The sequence below is a fragment of the Vicia villosa genome, unplaced genomic scaffold (assembly GCF_029867415.1).
Source record: "Vicia villosa cultivar HV-30 ecotype Madison, WI unplaced genomic scaffold, Vvil1.0 ctg.000422F_1_1, whole genome shotgun sequence".
NCBI lineage: Eukaryota > Viridiplantae > Streptophyta > Magnoliopsida > Fabales > Fabaceae > Vicia > Vicia villosa.
This window is the reverse complement of record NW_026705199.1, coordinates 462,054-485,566: the sequence shown is the minus strand read 5'-3', so window position 1 is coordinate 485,566 and position 23,513 is coordinate 462,054. Positions and strand designations below refer to the sequence as shown.

General features: G+C 39.2%; 1 pseudogene; it reads left to right on the top strand.

The window, feature by feature from the left end:
* The first annotated feature begins 2,499 nt into the window (after positions 1-2,499).
* LOC131628079 (inositol transporter 1-like) lies at positions 2,500-22,020 on the top strand (annotated as a pseudogene).
* The last annotated feature ends 1,493 nt before the right edge of the window (positions 22,021-23,513 follow it).

The following is a 23,513-nucleotide window of genomic DNA, read 5'->3' as shown; positions in this document are numbered from 1 at the left end:
TTCATATCTAACACTGTCGAAGGACATCTTTTTATCAGATATGTTGCTGTCGAAACAGCCTCAGCCCAGAACACCTTCGTTAACCCCGCACTAGTCAACATGCATCTGAATCTCTCCAAAATAGTTCGATTAAACCTTTCAGCCAAACCATTTTGCTGTGGAGTACCTGCAGTAGTTCTATGCCTTGCAATACCAGAGGCAGCACAAAAACTGTCGAATGCCTCATTGCAAAATTCAAGGCCATTGTCGGTTCTCAACCTCTTGACCTTTCTGCCAGTCTGATTTTCAACCAGAGTCTTCCAACTTTTGAAATTCTCAAAAGTTTCATCCTTAGTCTTCTAGATGAATACCCATAATTTTCTGGAATAATCATCTACTATGGATAGAAAATACCTTGCTCCTGAATGTGATGGACACCTTGCAGGCCCCCAAAGATCAGCATGGATGTAATCAAGGGATCCATGTGTTCTTTGTTTGCCTTTGTTGAACTTCACTCTGCAAGATTTTCCAAGTACACTGAGTTCACAAAACTTCAGCTTTTCGACTTTGTCTCCACCAAGCAGATGTTGTTTCCCTAATTCAACCAGACCCCTTTCACTGACATGGCCCAATCTCATGTGCCAGATTTCTGTTTTCGACAAAGGTTTCGTGGATGCAACATTTGTCGAACCACTTACAACTTCAGCCTCAAGGGTATACAAGCCTTGTTTCTTCACGCCTCTCAAGACTTCCTTCGAACCCTTCATTACTCTTAGGATACTTTTCTCTCCTTGAAAAACATATCCTTTCTTGTCGAATTCACCAAGAGAAAGCAGATTTCTCTTCAAATCAGGAACATACCTGACTTCAGTCAACAACCTTATTGACTCATCATGGAGCTTGAATCTCACAGATCCAACATCTGCAATCTTGCAAGCCTTGTTGTTTCCCAGCAATACTGATCCACCATCTTGATCACATAATTCCTCGAACAAGTCTTTGTTTGGAGTCATGTGCCAAGTGCAACCTGAATCCATAATCCACTCCTTCTTAGAGTCACTGCTTGAAACCACAAGAACATCAGATGATTCGAAATCATCTTGAACAATGGCAGTGTTGCCATTATCCTTACCTCCATGATATTTCAGGCGTTCAGGGCACACCTTTCTTGTGTGACCCTCCTTCTTACAATGGTAGCATCGAATGCCAGATGCTTTGCCACTGTAAGACTTCGACTGGCTTTTGTCTTTCTTCTTGTCGAACCTACCATCCTTTCGTAAGAGTTTTCCTTTAACGGCCAAACCTTCGCCAACAGTCGAAGGTTTATGCTCCCTTCGTTCATTCAAGTCCTTAGAGTACAAGGCTGATTGAACTTCTTCAAACGTCAGGGACTCCCTTCCATACCAGAGAGTTTCTTTGAAGTGAGCATGTGATCGAGGCAAAGAACACAATAGTAACAGCGCTTGATCTTCATCATCGATCTTCACATCAATATTTTCAAGATCAAGAATCAGCTTGTTGAACATATCCAACTGCTTAGCCAATACTTTGTCTTCAATCATCTTGAATGAATACAAATCTTGCTTCAGGTATAGTCGATTTACCAGCGATTTGGTCATATACAAACTTTCAAGTTTCACCCATAACCCTGATGTCGTCGTCTCCTTTGATACCTGCCGGAGAACCTTATCACCAAGGCTCAACAAAATTGCGCTGTGTGCTTTCTCGATCATATTCGTCTTCTCCGCTGCCGTCAATTCTGCATTCGTGGCTACCTCTCCCTTCAACGCTTCCAAACAACCCTGCTGAACCAGTAGGGCTTTCATCTTCAAGCGCCACAGACCGAAATCATTCACTCCAGTGAACTTTTCAATCTCATACTTTGTTGAAGGCATCTTCTCCATGCTCACCGCACCAATTTGTTGTGAATTCAATGCCACGAACAAAGTATAAAATAAGGGATGAATAAAGGATAAGGAAGAAGAGGAGAACACAAATATTGGTTATAACTGCTATTCTTTTACTTTCTCTTAAAACAAGATTACAAATTTACAAGAATAACAAATAACCTCTCTAACCCTAAATTAGGATTTGCAGCTTAGCAATGATGAGAGACTAGTATGCTATTTATAATAAAACCTAACATACTAACTAATGGGATTTTTCCACAAGGCCCATTACACAAGCCAACTTAATAAACAAGCTAACTTAACAAATTAGGGTTTAAACACTAAAACCTAATTTAACATGCTAACAACCCTAGCATCTTCGACACAAGCATGTGAACAACCTTCGACTTCATGCTTAATCCTGTCGAACCAAGAAGCTACCCTTCGGCCATACTAGAGTTCGATCCAATATCTCACATTATCCACATTAGTTGTTGTCTCATTTACTCCAACCTACACAAGCCTTGCATAAAGTCTTCAACCACTTTGTGTGTAGGGACTCAACTTTTGTGTCCTCGTTGATATTTTTGTTTAATGATTAAGGCAATGAGTTGTTAGTTAGTTACTTGCAATGACTATACCGACAATTCCTGGAAGCTCCGACTATTTGGACATACACCCTGATAGAAAAATTTATATGTTCAAGAACCCTTATATTTTAGGACTCACTTATGTTGCTAGCATTGGTGGATTGCTTTTCGGCTACGACACTGGTACAAATTACAACCCTTATTGTCTCTCCTTTTTTATCTATCTATAAATCATGAATTGAATTGAATATGCTGTAACTAAACTTTCAACACCACCATATATCTATTAGGTGTTATATCAGGAGCTCTTTTCTATATTAAAGATGATTTTCCCATAGTCAGACAAAGTCATTTTCTTCAAGAAACAATTGTCAGCATGGTTGTGGCTGGTGCAATTTTTGGAGCAGCAATAGGTGGATGGATTAATGACACTTATGGAAGAAAAAAGGAAACCATCATTGCAGATGTTTTCTTTGTTCTTGGAGCAATTGTCATGGCAGCTGCACCAGATCCTTATATTCTCATACTCGACCGTGTTTTCGTTGGTTTTGGCGTTGGTGTTGCTTCAATTACTGCTCCTGTTTATATTTCGGAATTGTCACCATCAGAAATAAGGGGAGCACTGGTTACTGTCATACCCCAAAATTTACCCTCCATACTTGTCTCATAACAAAAGCAAGGTTCAAATCTCAAGACATGGCTCATTTAAATAATCCAGATGATTCACAGTCAGCAAATTCAAACTGAAAGGTCAATCACAATCAAGGCATGATTCAAACCATAATCATTGGGCAAACATCAAGTATGGGGTGCATAACCATCATTTGATCAAGAATTGATCATGATTCCATTAATAGAAACTCAGAGATGAACAAACATGAAAAGGTTCAAATTAGGGTTTCTTAGGAGAAAGTCAACCCAACTTTGACTGGGCATAACTTTCACATGGAACATCAAAAATTCCCCACTCAAAGCCTATTTTGAAGGAAATTGGATTCTCTACAACTTTGTGTCTCACAAGCCAGGGCTAGAAATGCTTCATTTAAGAGATACAAAGCAAAAGATTACAGGTCATTTTCAGGCATCCTTCAGAAACAGTTTTTCCCCAAAGAGAATATGGTCAAGATAAAAGCTTCAAATGAAAAATATGTCCCAAAGTGGCTTGTAGAGGATCTCTTGAGGTTTCTAAAAAGTATTAGATCTCCCTCATAGCTTAAAAATTGAAGGAGATATGCTTGATCAAAGTCAGGTGATTTTGAGGGACCAAATGTGAAAAAAGGAGGGTTCAAAAGTGAAATTCTTACAAATGGGCCTACATTTTATGACCCAAACTTGGTCCACAAGCTATCCAAAACATATGCCATGAATTATATCATTTTATTTGATTTTACTTAATTTTATTTCATTTAAAATTAATTTTTAGTGATTTAAATTAAATGAAAAATCAAATATTTGGTAGAAAATATGTTTTGATTTTTTTTTAATCAATGTTAATGACAAAATATATTACTAATTTCGTGGTAATTGGATTAGGGAAGGATAAAATCAAATTTAGACCAAAATAGTAGCTTAAGATTCAAGAAACTAAATCAAATTTTCAAATATGGCAAGATTGGATTCATTGAGTTTTGGGCTCTCTTTTTTAACCTAATCCACTCTAGTATAAGTAAGGAGCATAAGGGATCGAATCAGGGGTTGGAAATCGAGAGGAGGCAGAGCTGCAAGAACACAAAAAATCCATCAAGAACGTGAATTCGGTTTGGGACAATTCGCGACTTACAAGAAGTTCTAAAGGTTGCAAAAGGTCCCTGGGATTGTTCTGAAGCTGTGAGGATCATTACTCTGCTTCAACACCCCCAGAAATATCTCATATTCGCCCAGGTAAATCCTTCTGAAAATCTCTTCGATCTGAACAATATAGGCATCCTCATTGAAATTTGATTGCATAATCTTGCTTGTTTTAATGCCATGAACGTTTCTGGATGACTGGTTTGCTGTTTTCATGCTTCGTTTGTGTGTCGCCATTAACGCCGTTTTAAGATATTAGGGTTTCAGTTTAGGGCTTTTAATTAGAAGTAAAATCAGGGTCTAATAATGGTATAGATGAGTTCGCATGGTGGAAACGAAGGGAATGAATAGGTCGCGAAACGTTTATGTGTCATGGAGTCTTAATCGCTATTTCCCAGGTCGATTAGCTACGAATGAGATTCGTCGTTGAATCGTAGTAAAATATGCAGGGGTTTTGGGGACGATGATGATGTGTCCCTAGAGTATTGGCTAATTCGAATCTTGGCGCGCGGTGTTGCCAAACGTGTTTTGTTTGTTTTTATTACCGGTGTGAATTGTATTATAAACGCATAGGCATGCGTGATGCGTTGGTTGTGTGATGTATTGGTGAGGGGGAGGTCATGGGTTCGAGCCCCTCCTTCGCCAGTTTATTTTTCTGAGTATTTTCTTATAATCCAGTGCGCCCTAAGGCCTAACCACTACCACGCACCCTCAGATCCTCACCACTGGATCTCCAATCACTTAGATCTAACGCGCCCAGGTTTAATCCTTATAACATGAGCCCTCATGAATATCACATGGAATCATTATCTCAATAAAACTTATTTTCTCTTAATTATTTTGTTTTCTTTTAATTAAAATAATTATTTTAATATAAATATATTATGTTACAACTATTTTCTCAAGAATAAATACATGATAATTATATTAAAATTTTTAATTTGTTATTCGCGCCGATTAAATCGATTAATCGCTGTGGTTAACAATAATTTTAATTAAAATGCCATTTAATTAAAAAATAAAAATCAAACTAAATTCGATTAAATGGCTGCAATCATCTTATTGATTGTGGTGATTAATCTTACCTCATTCTAAATTTAATTTGTTATTATTTGTAGTCGTGTTAATCGATTATGAGAGGTAGCAGTATAAAAAATAAAATTAATAAATAAGTAAAATACAAGTAAGTTGTTATTAGTGATAATCGAATTAATCGATTTGAATCGGTAACAATGCAAGTCCTTAATCTTTTAACTATGGTGATCAAACCTATTGATCATTGCGGTTAATTGTGCCAAATCAGGGTTGTACGCCCAAATCCTAATAATTCTAAAATCCATTCAAATTTACAAAACAAACCAAACTGCGATGGGCTGACCAAAAAGCCTCTAAAAAAAACATATCAAATCAATTTCAAACTCTAAATGGCGTACAACCCTTCCCGAACTACGTAGACTCTGATCCTCCCTCTGAGGTACGTAGGCACTTGGCAACAAGGCGAGTCCCCCTCTTCAAAATCTCAATCATGTCACTAAAATTCTATTTGCCACATTTCTTTACAAATCCTGCCACAAACCTTCATCTTTGAAATGTTAGCCTTTAGGAAAAGGCTGGGGGTGCCTCATACCTTCCCTCAGCCTGATTATAATAACTTACCCTCAATCTCTTATCTGCGTAGGGTTCCTATTCGCCCTTCAGAATAGGTGGCGACTCGAAAGCTGAAATTTTTAAGCAGGTTGCTACAGCTGGCGACTCTGCTGGGGAAACCCCACTTTTAGTGAATTATTATGCTCCTAAGGCTTGAGTGGGTTTAGGTTTATGGCTCGTGGTTTATGGTTTAGGGTTTGTGGCGCACTTTAGGGTTGGCAAGTTGCCACATTTAGGGTTTGGGGGAGGTTTATCTTTTAATAAACATTAAATTATTTATTTGTTTATTTGTTCTATGTTTTTTTTATCTGCCTAAAAATGCCTGCTTTTATTATTATATATTTGCTCTATTTTTATGTCGGTTAAACCTTAAGCGTGGGAGTTAACTTTGAGACCAAAAGGGGACATGAATCGCCTTACGAATCTCACTGATAACTCCACTCGGAGTGGGTTAGGTGTTTGGAAAGGTCCGAAACGAAGCTAGACTTTGTGGAGGGTTGGACTGGATACTTAGCTGATCTCTCCGGGAACCTACCCAAAAATTCGAACCTCATGGATAAAATGAGTTGTTCCAAAATCCGAAGAGACGAAAAAGTCTCGGAGGCTACGAACGACCCCATGAGACCTTTTAGAACCCCCATATAAAGGTTGGCTCCCAAGAGCCCCCTACGTCGAACCTATGAACCTGGGTTCTTTGAAATACCATGTTTTTTTAATTATCTTTTATGTTTGTATTATTTTTTTTTTGTTGTTATGTGTTTGCATGCATCATCTAATCATTTGCATTTTTCATCATGTCTTATCCACAAATAAAAATAATAATACACATATATGTATATATATTTGGTAAAATGTATTTTGTTGGTGAATGTGTAGGAAGGATGAGTACGAAGAAGACAATCGTGCACTTTACTGTTTCTACTCCAGACATTAAGAAATTGAAGATCATCAAAGAAAAATTGCCATCAGGTGCTTTGGATAGGTTTGAGATTCGCTATGGTAATATCTTGGATTTGCTAAGGGTAAAAGTGCAAGAAGAAGCTATCACCGCCTTGGTACAATTCTATGATCCGCCTTTGAGATGTTTTACTTTCCAGGATTTTCAGTTAGCACCTACCATAGAAGAGATGGATGCTATATTGGGTTTCTCAAAAATAAAAAAGGAATTCTATACTGGTGTGGGTAAAGAAGTTGACTTTTCAGATTTAGAGAAAGCTTTGGGAATGTCCGCTGCAGAACTAAAAGTTCATTATAAAACTGAGGGAGAAGTGCATGGGTTTAAAAGATCTTATTTAGAAAATCAAGCATTAATGTTTGCTCAAAAGAAACAATGGGACATTTGTGGACATGTGTTAGCTCTCTTGGTTTTTGGTGTTGTTTTATTGCCAAAGAATATTGACTATGTTGATCCTACCGCTATTCATGCTTTCACTTCTTTTAGGCTTTTTGACAAAGATCCAACTCCGACTATCCTCGCTAACATTTACTATGCTATTCATATGAGGTGTGAAAGAAAGAGAGGAGTGCTAGTTTGTTGCGTTCATTTGCTTTATTCTTGGTTGACTTCCCATCTCTACAAAGCTAGTTGCTTTATCAAAGAATTAACTAGGAACGATTGGTCTCAAAAATTAAGGGCTCTTAAAGCGGACTCTATTCTATGGTATGCAAGAAAATTAAATTCAGATAAGATCATTTACAAATGCGGAGAATTCAACAATGTGCCATTGATAGGAACTCTTGGTTGTATTAATTATAATCCTAATTTAGCACTACGTCAATTGGGTCATTCCATGGATAAAGAACCTTCCGAGCAACGTACAAAAGAATTGATTTTGCATGATAATGGGAAAGGTGAGCCAAGGACATGGAAGAAGGTAATTCAAGCTTGGAGTAGTGTTCATAGAAGAGATTTTGGGCCAAAGAATGCGATTGCAAAGGAACCTTACACCACATGGGTTCGAGAAAGAGTTAAGAAAGTATTGCTCCCTTTTGTTGTGGATCCCGCCTACAAGCCTGATTCTCCTGATCCTGTTCCTTTATCCATCGAAGAGATAGAAGGAATCAGGGCTGCCCTAGAGGCGTCCCGAAAGGAGAAAGAGAAATTAGAACTTGATTTGCATCAACTTACTAATGAAAGGAGCCAACTACGCTTTGACCTTAAAGAGAAAAATCAAGAACTCCAAGCGATGAAAGAAGAAAATGATAGGCAAAGAAGTAAAAGAAAGCGTGCAACTGAAGGGTATTTAAGTGCTAACTTTAATTTAGAGGCTCATGATGAGAGGTTGGAGCAAGCTAATACGGAAATTGCAAGGTGGAGAAGGCGTTATGAGAAGGCTTCCCATGACAAAGCAGAATCTGAGAAAAATCTGGAAGCTGTAATCTTTGAATTAACTGATAGGACTAAAGATCAAGAGGATGAAATAAGGAATCTCAAATATGATCTTCAAGAAGCCCTCAATGCTGGACAACAAGAGCACGCAAGAAGATTAACCACGGAAGAAGAACTCTTACAGCGTACTGGTGAGTACGAAAGAGCATTTCAAGCTATGGTATCACTTCGGGAAGTGTTCATGAGAGAAAAAGAGATACACGAGGCAGCCTTGAACGAAAGAGACTATTGGAAAAGACAATACACAATCGTTTCTACAGCTTACGAGCATGTGAGCATGGTTCCTAAGATGCTTGAAGACTATGAGAAATGTCGCGATGATTATGATAAGCTAGTCTTCTTGTGTAATGATCTAATCCTGGATATTCCAAAAAGTTTGGAAAGAGCAGAATCCTCTCCCATTATCCTTCCTAAAGTCGTCAAAGAGTTTATGGAGCTTTGTAGGAGCATGGTGGACAAGTTCAAAGAAGACATCCAAAGGCGTTCTTAGCTTTATGTTGTTTCCTTGTTGCTTTTATTTCAAGTACTTTTAATTCAATTTATTTTGAGTATTTTTAATTTCAGTTTCCCTTCCTCTTTGTGAACCAACAATGGATTAGTATTTTCTTTTCAATAAAGTGTGTTTCTTTTTCGTTACTCATCGTTTCTATAAATATTTACCAACCTTGTTTACCTCTCTGAAAAAAAAACATATGTGTATATACATGTACAAAAAATATATATATAAAAAAACAATAAATACATATGTAAAAAAAATATATACATAATACATATGTGCAAAAAAAAAAAAAAGGAAAGATGTACATGTATATATATAAAAAAAAAAGAGAAAGAATAAAAATAATATATAAATATATATGTGTATTATAATAGTGTGGATAAGACATAAGCATTGCATAACCATATCATTCATAGCATGCATATCATATTTATTTTTCAAAACATTAAAGCAAAAAAAAACTATCTTCATCTCCAGTCACACCATTGCAACTCAACCACAAATCAAGACCAGAGCTCAGAAGAAGAAAGCAATGGAACAGCTAGAGCAGAATCAAGCCGCCCTTCGTGAGGAAATGACCCAGCTGAAAGGTACTGTTGAAGACCTCCAGGGAGGAATGGCCCAAGTGCTGAGCTTCATGAAAGACCTCAAAGATAAGCAAGACAAAGCTAAGGAAGTTCATGATCAGTATGAAGAGATACCTAAAGATGGCAACCCATTGTTAGGATATGTTAAGGGTCATGACCCTCACAAGGCAAAAGCTCACTCCTCAAAAAGGGTTACTACGACCCATGAAGAGGGAGAGGCCTCTCAAGAAGGATTTATCCCTACTACTCAAAAAGAAGGGACGTCTCGCACAGTTCGCATTCCAATCAACAATCCGCTTAGGGATGAGGACTACTTGGATCTACAGTATGGGGACACTAATGACACAGATCAAGTCCCTCAACCAAAGCTGACCTCTGCTGATTCTGGGGAGAATTCCAAGGAGAGTGAACAAATCAAGGCGCTGGAAGAAAGGATGAAAGCAATGGAAGGATATGATGTCTTCGATGTGGATACCTATGAAATGAGCTTGGTGCCGGATTTGACTATTCCTCATAAATTCAAGATACCCGACTTTGAAAAGTACAAGGGACTCTCTTGTCCGAAGAGTCACTTGCGCATGTATGTACGAAAAATGGCTGCTTATGCTCATGATCAAAAGTTGATGATGCATTTTTTCCAAGATAGCTTGAGTGGAGCATCAGTTGACTGGTATATGCAATTAGAGAAGTCTCACATCCGAAGCTGGACCGACCTTGCTAATACGTTCCTAAAGCAATATAAATACAATTTGGACATGGCACCCGATCGGATGCAACTCCAAAATTTGTCACAAAAGAAAGAGGAATCGTTCAAGGAATATGCACAGAGATGGAGGGAAATGGCCTCCCGAGTCCAACCTCCCCTGTTGGAAAAAGAACTCGTAAAAATGTTTATGGCTACATTACAAGGGCCATACTACGATAAAATGGTAGGGAGTGTGTCCTCAGGGTTTTCAGATTTAGTGGTTATTGGTGAAAGAATAGAAGACGGAATTAAGAGCGGGAAAATACAAGGAGCATCATCTAACTCCTATCAGGCGAAGAGGCCTACCCCTAACTTCACAAAGAAGAAGGAAGGAGAGACTAATGCTGTAGGGCATCAGGAGAGCAGACCTCCCATGTCATATCCACCACAACAAAACCGATTTCAGGGAGGACAAAGGAGATTCGATCCGCTACCTACTTCCAAGAAAGAAATTCTGAAATATTTAATAAATGAATCCTTGGTAGAAGTTAGGCCACTGCCACCTCTTCCTCCAGGCAAGGTTACACCCAACTACAAGCCAAATGAAAGGTGTGAATTTCACGCCAATTCTCCTGGACATACCCTGGAGAAATGTTGGGCTTTTAGACACATAGTCCAAGATCTGATTGAGTCAGGGGCAATCGCCTTTGACAAACCCAATGTGAAAACAAACCCGATGCCACACCATGAAGGCGCAGTCAATGCAATAGAAGTTGTCAATGAGCAAGAGTTGGTTCAACAACGGAACTCCCCCATAGATGCACTTAAGAGGTATCTTCTTATAAAGGGGTTTATCCTAGAACATAACGAAGCTTTCAAAGACACTTTGCAAAGGCTCATGGATCAAGGATTGATCCAATTAAAGGAACACCCTGAAGAGGAATATGTGGCGATGGTGGAAAGAAACGAGCCTTTAATGATACCTGCACAAGGGGCAAGGAAACCATTGATTATCCCATGCTCTAGACCACCAGTGATGATACCTACGCAAGAGTGCACCAAGATCATCCCAATCAGAGGACCATATCCTTTGGACAAGATGAAAGCGGTACCATGGGAGTATGAGACCGATACTCATACTGCAGTATCAAGCATCGTTGGACCTGGAGGCATGACCCGTAGTGGGCGCATATTCAAAACTACGCAGGCACCACCAACGTCTAGTGAAAACTTGACACAATCTGGAGAACAAGTAGTCATGAGACCAAGTGCCGAGTCTGAACCTAAGGATAAAGAAACTTCTAACAAGGATACGGAGGAGTTTCTCGCTCTGATTAAGAAAAGTGATTATAGAGTGGTAGATCAGTTACAACAGACACCATCTAAGATATCGCTCTTATCACTATTGATACACTCTGAGAAACATCGAGATGCTCTGATAAAGATCCTAAACGCTGCCCATGTAACTAAGGACATCACAGTCAATCAATTTGACGGAATGGTGGCCAATCTAACTGCTGGGGCATGCCTAGGTTTCAGTGACAATGAGCTACCCCTACAAGGAAAGTCACACAACAAAGCCTTGCATATCTCCATGCAATGTGGGAAGGCTCATCTAGCTAGAGTTTTGATCGACACAGGGTCATCTTTAAATGTGATGCCAAAAGCAACACTCGACAAGATAGCCTTAGAAGGATTGGTAGTTAGACCAAGTCGTCTGGTGGTAAAAGCATTTGATGGATCACAGAGCCCAGTATTAGGAGAAGTGGATTTACCGGTTGTGATTGGTCCTCATACCTTCTGCATCAATTTCCAAGTGATGGAAATTGAGCCAGCTTATACCTGCCTACTAGGACGTCCTTGGATCCACGCAGCTGGGGCAGTCACCTCCACCCTCCATCAGAAACTCAAGTTTGTGAATGGGAACTCCATAGTGACTATCAATGGAGAAGAGGATATATTTGTCAGCAATCTAAACTCATACAGATATATCGAGGCTGGAGACGAAGCATTGGGTACCGCATTTCAAGCACTAGAAATTGCAACTGCTATCACACTACCAGTGGAGAAGGTAAGAAGGGCGGTGACCTCATGGAAAGACCTACAAGACGCAGATACTAAAGGCTGGGGCAAGCTGCCAGAAGTTTTGGAGAAGAAAGATCGCCTGGGGTTAGGATACCAACCCACCAAGGTCACAAGCATTAAGAAAGAAGAACGACCATTTCCCCCAATAAGGCAAACTTTTGTGACTGGCGGGTATGAACATGTGGCTATGGTGTCCAATCAGGATTCTCGAGAAGGGACGTCCAATTTCATTCGAGAAATCAGGCCAGGAGAACAGCTTCAGAATTGGACAAGCATGGAGATACCGGAGATAGTTTTCATTTCAAAGTAATTTGCTTTTGTGTGTTTTATTTCCCTTTTTCAAATAAAAAAAAATAAAGCTCATGCCTCGCCCGAAGCATAGAGTTAGTTTGTAAGGGCCCCATTTACTTTCAAGTTCGAAGTTTATTAATAAAATTGTCTTTGCATTTTGGTATTGAAAATATTGTCTTTTCTTGCATTTATTCCTTTTCCATTTCTGAAAATGACAAATAAATTTCTTGCACAAACAAAGCACGTTCACATCTGCATACTAAAAGAAAACAAAACATAAAACATGTGCAGATCACCTTCTGACACCACCGATAATAATACTGCTGAGACTCTATACAAACTCGAGGCTCTCGCTAATCAGGTTGAAGAAGGGGATGAGGAAGACGATGAACTTCCGGAAGAGTTGTCAAGGTTAGTGGATAAGGAATCCAAGAGCATGCTTCCTCCACAAGAGGCCATTGAAATCATAAATTTGGGAACAGATGAAGAACCCAAGAACATTAAGATTGGGGCAACGCTAGGTAAGGACGTAAAAGCAACGCTAATCAAGCTCCTCCACGAGTATGCAGAGATTTTTGCTTGGTCATACCGTGACATGCCGGGGTTGGATACAGACATCGTGGTACACAGGTTACCTCTCAAAGAAGGATGTGCGCCAGTCAGGCAAAAGCGCAGAAGGGTTCGACCAGATATGGATAGTAATATCAGGGAAGAGGTGCTCAAACAGTTCGACGCCGGGTTTCTTGCTGTGGTTGACTACCCACCATGGATTGCAAACATAGTGCCGGTTCCTAAGAAAGACTGGAAAGTGCGCATGTGTGTAGATTACAGGGATCTAAATAAAGCAAGTCCAAAAGATGATTTCCCACTACCACATATAGATATTTTGGTGGATAATACAGCACAAGCTTCAGTGTTCTCTTTTATGGATGGTTTCTCCGGGTACAATCAAATCAAGATGGCTCCCGAGGATATGGAAAAAACCACCTTCATGACATCTTGGGGCACTTTCTGCTACAAAGTAATGCCTTTCAGGTTGAGAAACGCAGGGGCAACATATCAAAGGGCCATGGTCACACTATTTCATGATATGATTCACAAAGAGGTCGAAGTATATGTAGATGATATGATTGCCAAATCCGGCACAGAGGAAGAGCACATCACAAATCTACATAAGTTGTTCGAACGCTTAAAGAAGTACAAGCTAAGGTTAAACCCGAACAAGTGTACGTTTGGTGTAAGATCGGGAAAGCTGTTGGGATTCATTGTAAGCCAGCGAGGTATAGAGGTTGATCCTGATAAAGTAAAAGCCATACAGGCGATGCCCGTTCCAAAAACAGAAAAAGAGGTACGAGGTTTCCTGGGCCGATTGAACTACATCTCAAGGTTCATTTCACACCTGACAGCTACATGCGAGCCTATATTCAAACTACTCAGGAAGGATCAACCTATCAAGTGGAACGATGACTGTCAGGTAGCCTTCGAAACCATAAAGAACTACTTGCAAAAACCACCCATACTCTTACCTCCTGTACCTGGAAGGCCACTAATCATGTACCTCACAGTACTCGAAAGGTCTATGGGGTGTGTACTGGGGCAACAAGACGAAACAGGCAGGAAAGAACACGCTATCTACTACCTCAGTAAGAAATTCACGGATTGCGAATCTCGGTATTCACCATTGGAAAAGACATGTTGTGCCCTAGCATGGGCCTCCAAACGTCTAAGGCAATATATGCTGAACCATTCCACATGGCTAATATCGAGAATGAATCCTTTAAAATACGTGTTCGAAAAACAGGCGCTCACGGGTAGAATTGCAAGATGGCAAATGTTGTTGTCCGAATACGACATACAATATGTAACTCAAAAAGCAATAAAAGGGAGTGTACTGGCGGAGCACCTTGCTCACCAACCCCTCGAAGAATACCAGTCTATGAAGTTCGACTTCCCGGATGAGGATATTATGCTAGTAAGAGATTATGAAATACCAGGACCCGACGAGGGACCTGAACCGGGTTTGGTATGGAAACTCATGTTCGACGGTGCCTCAAATGTACTAGGACATGGCATAGGGGCAGTATTGACATCTCCCGATGACCGGCACTTACCCTTCACTGCAAGACTATGTTTCGACTGCACCAACAACATTGCAGAATACGAAGCATGCATATTGGGGTTAGAAGCTGCAATCGACCTAAGGATCAAACTCCTTGATGTATACGGAGACTCAGCATTGGTAATCCATCAAGTCAACAAAGAATGGGACACTCGAGATGCAAAACTAATCCCATACCGAGACCTTATACTGGAGTTGACGGCTGAATTTGATACTATCACTTTTACTCATATCCCGAGGGAAGAAAATCAAATAGCCGACGCACTAGCAACGCTCTCCTCTATGTTCAAGGTGACCTGGCCAAACCATGAACCACGGATAACTGTTAGACACTTTGACGAACCTGCCTATTGTCTCACGATTGAGGAGCAGTCTGACAACAAACCATGGTACCACGACATTAAAAAGTACTTGGAAAAATAAGAATACCCGGAGAATGCCTCGACAATTGATAAAAAGACATTGAGGAGACTTGCATCCAAGTTCTTCTTAAGTGGAAGCATCCTGTACAAAAGGAACTATGATTCAGTGTTGTTGAGGTGTGTAGATAAAAACGAGGCCAAGGAGATTATCAGGGAGGTACATGAGGGAACCTTCGGAACTCATGCAAATGGACATTCAATGGCTAGAAAAATACTGCGAGCAGGGTATTACTGGTTAACAATGGAGGCCGACTGTTTCCAATATGCAAGGACCTGTCACAAGTGCCAGATCTACGCTGACAAGGTGCACGTACCACCAAACCCGTTGAACGTTCTGAGTTCACCATGGCCATTTGCAATGTGGGGAATCGACATGATAGGGATGATAGAACCTAAAGCTTCGAATGGACACCGATTTATATTAGTTGCCATAGACTACTTCACCAAATGGGTCGAAGCTGCCTCTTACACCAACGTGACGAGACAAGTGGTCACTCGGTTCATCAAGCATAATATCATATGTCGGTATGGGGTTCCAAGCAGGATTATCACCGATAATGGGTCAAATCTGAACAATAACATGATGAGGGAGCTGTGCGAGGAGTTCAAGATCGAACACCACAATTCTTCACCATACAGGCCTAAAATGAACGGCGCTGTCGAAGCTGCAAACAAAAATATCAAAAAGATAATACAAAAGATGGTGAAAACATACAAGGATTGGCACGAAATGCTCCCATTCGCCTTACACGGTTATAGAACCTCGGTGCGTACGTCTACAGGGGCAACCCCCTTTTCCCTAGTCTATGGTATGGAAGCTGTTCTCCCAATCGAAGTGGAGATCCCGTCACTAAGAGTCATAGCCGATACAAAGTTAGAAGAATCGGAATGGGTAAAAACTCGTTTTGATCAGCTTAATCTCATTGAAGAAAAGCGACTGACAGCTTTGTGTCATGGACAACTCTATCAGAAGAGGATGAAAAAAGCGTTCGATAAGAAGGTCCGACCCCGAACCTACAAAGAAGGTGACATTGTCCTCAAGAAGATACTGTTACCTCGACTCGACGCTCGTGGAAAATGGACACCTAACTACGAAGGTCCATACATTGTAAAAACGGTGTTCTCAGGAGGGGCATTAGTCCTCACTACAATGGATGGGGATGAGCTACCGCACCCAATCAACTCAGACGCGGTCAGAAAGTACTATGCCTAGCAAAAGCAGGATTACCGGACATAAGCCGAAGGAAAACTACGAAGGATAGGGTATCGTGCAATCATCTACTTCTGAAGTCGAAGGATTATTGGGGCCCTCGATAACAAAAAAGAGCAACGGCAGTATTAATATCATTTCTATTTGTCATTTTCTTTCTTCGCATTTCTGTACACTCGCCAATTCAAGGCAATATCAATAAAATTTCTTTTTTTGCATACTGCGCTTCATTTCTAATTTCAGTACCAGTTGCAAAGGATAATTTATTTTCATAAACTTTAACATGGATTTAACATGAGAAACTTGTAAACTTGCAACACAAAAGCAAAAAGACAAAATCTCCGAAAGGCTACACACGCCTTGCACTGGTGTTACCCCAGGTTGATCCTTTCACAAAAAAAAAGAGGTCGGCCAGTCATCCGAATACGAACTGAGCCAGAGTTCACAAACAATTCAAAAAAGGGTTAAACAAAGGCAATGGGTGATAAAGAGATGAGTGATAAGGAGATGCGGTGTCGGGGTTTATCATACATACATCATTGCACACATTCGTCAGTATACATACAACATATACATGTGTAAGCATTCACACATACGCATTATACAATCGACAGGGGCATGTGCATAACGCATAAGCATGATGCATGCGCATTTACAAAACAAAATTCTATATAGGTAAATTTCGCGATAACATTCGTGAATAACCCTATTGGTGGTACAGGTAAATTCTGCGATAGCATTCGTAGATAACCCTGATAATATAGGTAAATTTCGCGATAACATTCGTGAATAACCCTATTGGTGGTACAGGTAAATTCCGCGATAGCATTCGTAGATAACCCTGACAATATAGGTAAATTTCGCGATAACATTCGTGAATAACCCTATGGTGGTACAGGTAAATTCTGCGATAGCATTCGTAGATAACCCTGATAATATAGGTAAATTTCGCGATAACATTCGTGAATAACCCTATTGGTGGTACAGGTAAATTCCGCGATAGCATTCGTGGATAACCCTGATAATATAGGTAAATTTCGCGATAACATTCGTGAATAACCCTATTGGTGGTACAGGTAAATTCTGCGATAGCATTCGTGGATAACCCTGATAATATAGGTAAATTTCGCGACGACATTCGTGAATAACCCTATTGGTGGTACAGGTAAATTCTGTGATAGCATTCGTAGATAACCCTGATAATACAGGTAAATTCCGCGATGACATTCGCAGATAACCCTGATAATATAGGTAAATTTCACGATAACACTCGTGAATAACCCTATTGGTGGTACAGGTAAATTCTGCGATGAGATTCGCAGATAACCCTGTCAGTGCAGGTGAAATTGCTAGAATTATAGCAAACAATCCTATTGGGGTTCACAAACTACGGAAACTTACTAGAACTATAGTAAGTGGGGGTTCACAAACTACGGAGGCTTGCTGGCCATAGCAAGCCAATTACGCAACCAACAAAAGGTCCTCGCTATGTAAGGCTCAGGCTTTAGCAGGACATTTCTCTTCATCCATAGTCAAATTCAAGGCAAATTTAGGGGTCTTCCAGTATTTAATAACTCTTCGATCGGAACGACGCGAGGTCTACACACCCTCTTGTCACTCAATCCAAGGTAATTAAATAGGGGCAGCTGTCATACCCCAAAATTTACCCTCCATACTTGTCTCATAACAAAAGCAAGGTTCAAATCTCAAGACATGGCTCATTTAAATAATCCAGATGATTCACAGTCAGCAAATTCAAACTGAAAGGTCAATCACAATCAAGGCATGATTCAAACCATAATCATTGGGCAAACATCAAGTATGGGGTGCATAACCATCATTTGATCAAGAATTGATCATGATTCCATTAATAGAAACTCAGAGATGAACAAACATGAAAAGGTTCAAATTAGGGTTTCTTAGGAGAAAGTCAACCCAACTTTGACTGGGCATAACTTTCACATGGAACATCAAAAATTCCCCACTCAAAGCCTATTTTGAAGGAAATTGGATTCTCTACAACTTTGTGTCTCACAAGCCAGGGCTAGAAATGCTTCATTTAAGAGATACAAAGCAAAAGATTACAGGTCATTTTCAGGCATCCTTCAGAAACAGTTTTTCCCCAAAGAGAATATGGTTAAGATAAAAGCTTCAAATGAAAAATATGTCCCAAAGTGGCTTGTAGAGGATCTCTTGAGGTTTCTAAAAAGTATTAGATCTCCCTCATAGCTTAAAAATTGAAGGAGATATGCTTGATCAAAGTCAGATGATTTTGAGGGACCAAATGTGAAAAAAGGAGGGTTCAAAAGTGAAATTCTTACAAATGGGCCTACATTTTATGACCCAAACTTGGTCCACAAGCTATCCAAAACATATGCCATGAATTATATCATTTTATTTGATTTTACTTAATTTTATTTCATTTAAAATTAATTTTTAGTGATTTAAATTAAATGAAAAATCAAATATTTGGTAGAAAATATGTTTTGATTTTTTTTTAATCAATGTTAATGACAAAATATATTACTAATTTCGTGGTAATTGGATTAGGGAAGGATAAAATCAAATTTAGACCAAAATAGTAGCTTAAGATTCAAGAAACTAAATCAAATTTTCAAATATGGCAAGATTGGATTCATTGAGTTTTGGGCTCTCTTTTTTAACCTAATCCACTCTAGTATAAGTAAGGAGCATAAGGGATCGAATCAGGGGTTGGAAATCGAGAGGAGGCAGAGCTGCAAGAACACAAAAAATCCATCAAGAACGTGAATTCGGTTTGGGACAATTCGCGACTTACAAGAAGTTCTAAAGGTTGCAAAAGGTCCCTGGGATTGTTCTGAAGCTGTGAGGATCATTACTCTGCTTCAACACCCCCAGAAATATCTCATATTCGCCCAGGTAAGTCCTTCTGAAAATCTCTTCGATCTGAACAATATAGGCATCCTCATTGAAATTTGATTGCATAATCTTGCTTGTTTTAATGCCATGAACGTTTCTGGATGACTGGTTTGCTGTTTTCATGCTTCGTTTGTGTGTCGCCATTAACGCCGTTTTAAGCTATTAGGGTTTCAGTTTAGGGCTTTTAATTAGAAGTAAAATCAGGGTCTAATAATGGTATAGATGAGTTCGCATGGTGGAAACGAAGGGAATGAATAGGTCGCGAAACGTTTATGTGTCATGGAGTCTTAATCGCTATTTCCCAGGTCGATTAGCTACGAATGAGATTCGTCGTTGAATCGTAGTAAAATATGCAGGGGTTTTGGGGACGATGATGATGTGTCCCTAGAGTATTGGCTAATTCGAATCTTGGCGTGCGGTGTTGCCAAACGTGTTTTGTTTGTTTTTATTACCGGTGTGAATTGTATTATAAACGCATAGGCATGCGTGATGCGTTGGTTGTGTGATGTATTGGTGAGGGGGAGGTCATGGGTTCGAGCCCCTCCTTCGCCAGTTTATTTTTCTGAGTATTTTCTTATAATCCAGTGCGCCCTAAGGCCTAACCACTACCACGCACCCTCAGATCCTCACCACTGGATCTCCAATCACTTAGATCTAACGCGCCCAGGTTTAATCCTTATAACATGAGCCCTCATGAATATCACATGGAATCATTATCTCAATAAAACTTATTTTCTCTTAATTATTTTGTTTTCTTTTAATTAAAATAATTATTTTAATATATATATATATTATGTTACAACTATTTTCTCAAGAATAAATACATGATAATTATATTAAAATTTTTAATTTGTTATTCGCGCCGATTAAATCGATTAATCGCTGTGGTTAACAATAATTTTAATTAAAATGCCATTTAATTAAAAAATAAAAATCAAACTAAATTCGATTAAATGGCTGCAATCATCTTATTGATTGTGGTGATTAATCTTACCTCATTCTAAATTTAATTTGTTATTATTTGTAGTCGTGTTAATCGATTATGAGAGGTAGCAGTATAAAAAATAAAATTAATAAATAAGTAAAATACAAGTAAGTTGTTATTAGTGATAATCGAATTAATCGATTTGAATCGGTAACAATGCAAGTCCTTAATCTTTTAACTATGGTGATCAAACCTATTGATCATTGCGGTTAATTGTGCCAAATCAGGGTTGTACGCCCAAATCCTAATAATTCTAAAATCCATTCAAATTTACAAAACAAACCAAACTGCGATGGGCTGACCAAAAAGCCTCTAAAAAAAACATATCAAATCAATTTCAAACTCTAAATGGCGTACAACCCTTCCCGAACTACGTAGACTCTGATCCTCCCTAAGGAGGTACGTAGGCACTTGGCAACAAGGCGAGTCCCCCTCTTCAAAATCTCAATCATGTCACTAAAATTCTATTTGCCACATTTCTTTACAAATCCTGCCACAAACCTTCATCTTTGAAATGTTAGCCTTTAGGAAAAGGCTGGGGGTGCCTCATACCTTCCCTCAGCCTGATTATAATAACTTACCCTCAATCTCTTATCTGCGTAGGGTTCCTATTCGCCCTTCAGAATAGGTGGCAACTCGAAAGCTGAAATTTTTAGGCAGGTTGCTACAGTTACCATAAATGTGATTATGATAACTGGTGGAGTGTTTGTTTCTTATCTAGTAAATCTTGGTTTTGCAAATGTCCCCGGGACATGGAGATAGATGCTGGGAGTATCAAGTGTGCCAGCAGCAGCTCAGTTTTTTCTCATGCTCTTGCTGCCTGAATCTCCCAGATGGCTCTTCATAAATGTAATACATTTTTTATATTCTTACCTTAAAAAGGCCAGTGCTTTTGTATAATTATTTTCCTTGATGTGCAGCAGAGAGAAAATGACGCCATTATTGTGCTTGGTAAGATATATGGCTCGAATCGTTTAGAGGATGAAGTTGCTTTGCTTACAGCTTAGTCTGAGCAAGACCGCCGAAAAAGATATTATGTCAGAGTCCTGCATGTTTTTAAATCAAAAGAGATCAGACTTGCATTCCTTGCTGGTGCTGGACTACAGGTAAAAGATCACTTAGAGATACTATTGATGCAAACAAAATATAACTTTTCTTGTATCGGAAGGAACGCATGTTCCTTGCTAGTTAGGCTTAGGCATAAACCTTGTTCTAAAAATGTGCTTCAATGAATGTTTTGAATCTAGTAAATGAATTGGTTTCTTATAGCAGCTACCATATTGGTTGTACAGGCTTTTCAACAATTTATAGGTACAAACACAGTGATGTACTACAGTCCAACAATTGTTCAAATGGCTGGATTTCACTCCAATGAATTGGCTCTAAAACTCTCTCTCTCATTGTTGTCGGCTTGAATGCTGCTGGAACCGTTATTGGCATTTACCTTATTGATCATGCAGGCCAGAAAAAATTGGCCTTATATAGCTTAGGAGGAATAATAGTGTCGCTGATAATCTTATCCGTCTCATTCTTTAACCAATCCTCTGACACTACTACAAATGAAAATAATGTCTATGGATGGCTTGCAATTGCTTGTTTGGCTTTATATATGGCTTTCTTCTCGCCGGGGATGGGACCTGTGCCGTGGACAATAAACTCTGAAATATATCCACAAGAATACCGAGGAATGTGTGGAGGCATGTCAGCTACTGTGAATTGGGTTTCAAATTTGATTGTGGTACAGTCATTTCTTTCTATTGCAGATGCTGCAGGGACTGGTCCTACTTTCTTGCTTCTCGCCATTATAGCTGTGGTTGCATTTTTGTTTGTGGTTTTCTTTGTTCCAGAAACCAAAGGATTGACATTTGATGAAGTGGAATTGTTGTGGAGGGAAAAAGCTTGGCGTAAAAATCTTGACACTAAAACTCTTCTTGAGCGTGGAATTCAATCCTCCTAGAAGTTGCATTCTTTTAAATATGTTTTTATACTATGAATAAAACTCAGGTACTAAGGGTGGGATTGTTGCTAATATGCTATGAGCCAAACCTATTGCAAGTGCTTTTTTGGGTACTGATTGCTTGTAGTAATTACATGGCTTCAGAATATTATTCTATCCTATGAATGTCACTCTCATGAGCCTCAATTTGAAAACAAACTAGTCATCATCTTAGCATAGAGTAGTCAACACTATAAGAACAGAGACATAGTTCAACAATTACAAGTATATTATCTTATTAAAAAACATACTTCCCCTTGGATGTACTGAACCCCCTTGACCTGAAAATCTGCATTCTCATTCTTCTCCTTGTTTTGCAGCATGTCACGAACCTGATATGCCCAACTATCATTCAAAGTTTGATTCTTGCAGCATGTCACGAACCTGATGTGCCCAAACATCAATAACTGCAGTATCATAGCACAGTTATAACTTATAAGCTAACATAATGCACAACTAATCTTAATTAATAAAAAATTCTCAAGCATCAAATAAATCACAAACACCTCATAACACTCACCTGGCAAAGGAAACACTCTGTGATCAGCTTTTGGACATACTCAACAACTGCATTTCGGTGTTGCTTAGAGGGCGAATTAGGCTGAATGCTAGCAATTAACTCTGCAGTTCTTTGTTCAGCCATCGACCACCGCTCTGAGTCAAGCACCTGTATCATAGAAGCAGCTTCATTTGATAACAAACCATTTAGCAGTAGCCCATTCTGTGGCTTTGCCCACTATACTTGTTTTCCCATGCAAAAACATTTACCTTTCGACCCTCCCAAGTAAGCCTATCAACCCTACCCAATCCAATAAACCACCACAACTTCTTGATATAACAAACCCCAATAACCCATGTTTAAATTGAAATCAACTAACACATCACACAAAAATCTTGCAACAGTGGAATATCTCTTAAAACTCTTGAAGGGGAAAACAATTATAGAACATACAACAACAAAATCAAGATACAAATTATTATTTAACTTAACATGATCATCGCCAAATCGTGAGACATCACGTTCAACAACATCAAACCAACAAAAGCATTCAACAAACAAACATGCAAAACAATCAGAGTTGACGAAGAACCGAGATGGAGGGAAACGTTAGAGATCAAGCGAGAGCTGGGCTGGAACAAAGATGAATGAGGATCGGATCGCAGCGACTCGACTGGAGAGAGAGATAGTCGGCCGCCGCTCTCTGTTTGAGAGTGAAGAAGGGTTTTCAAAAACGTGAAATGTTTTTCTGAACCCTAATCCCTTTTCAACTTCTATTTAATTTTTTATTTATTATTTTATTATTAATTCTTTTATAACTTTTCAATTTTTAATTAGCAGCGCTTTTGAGATTTTTTTTTAAAAAATTTATTTGACTTTAGACAGCGCTTTTGAGAAGCGCTGGCTAATGTGGTCATTTACCAGCGTTTTTTAAAAAGCGCTTCCTAAAGCAACT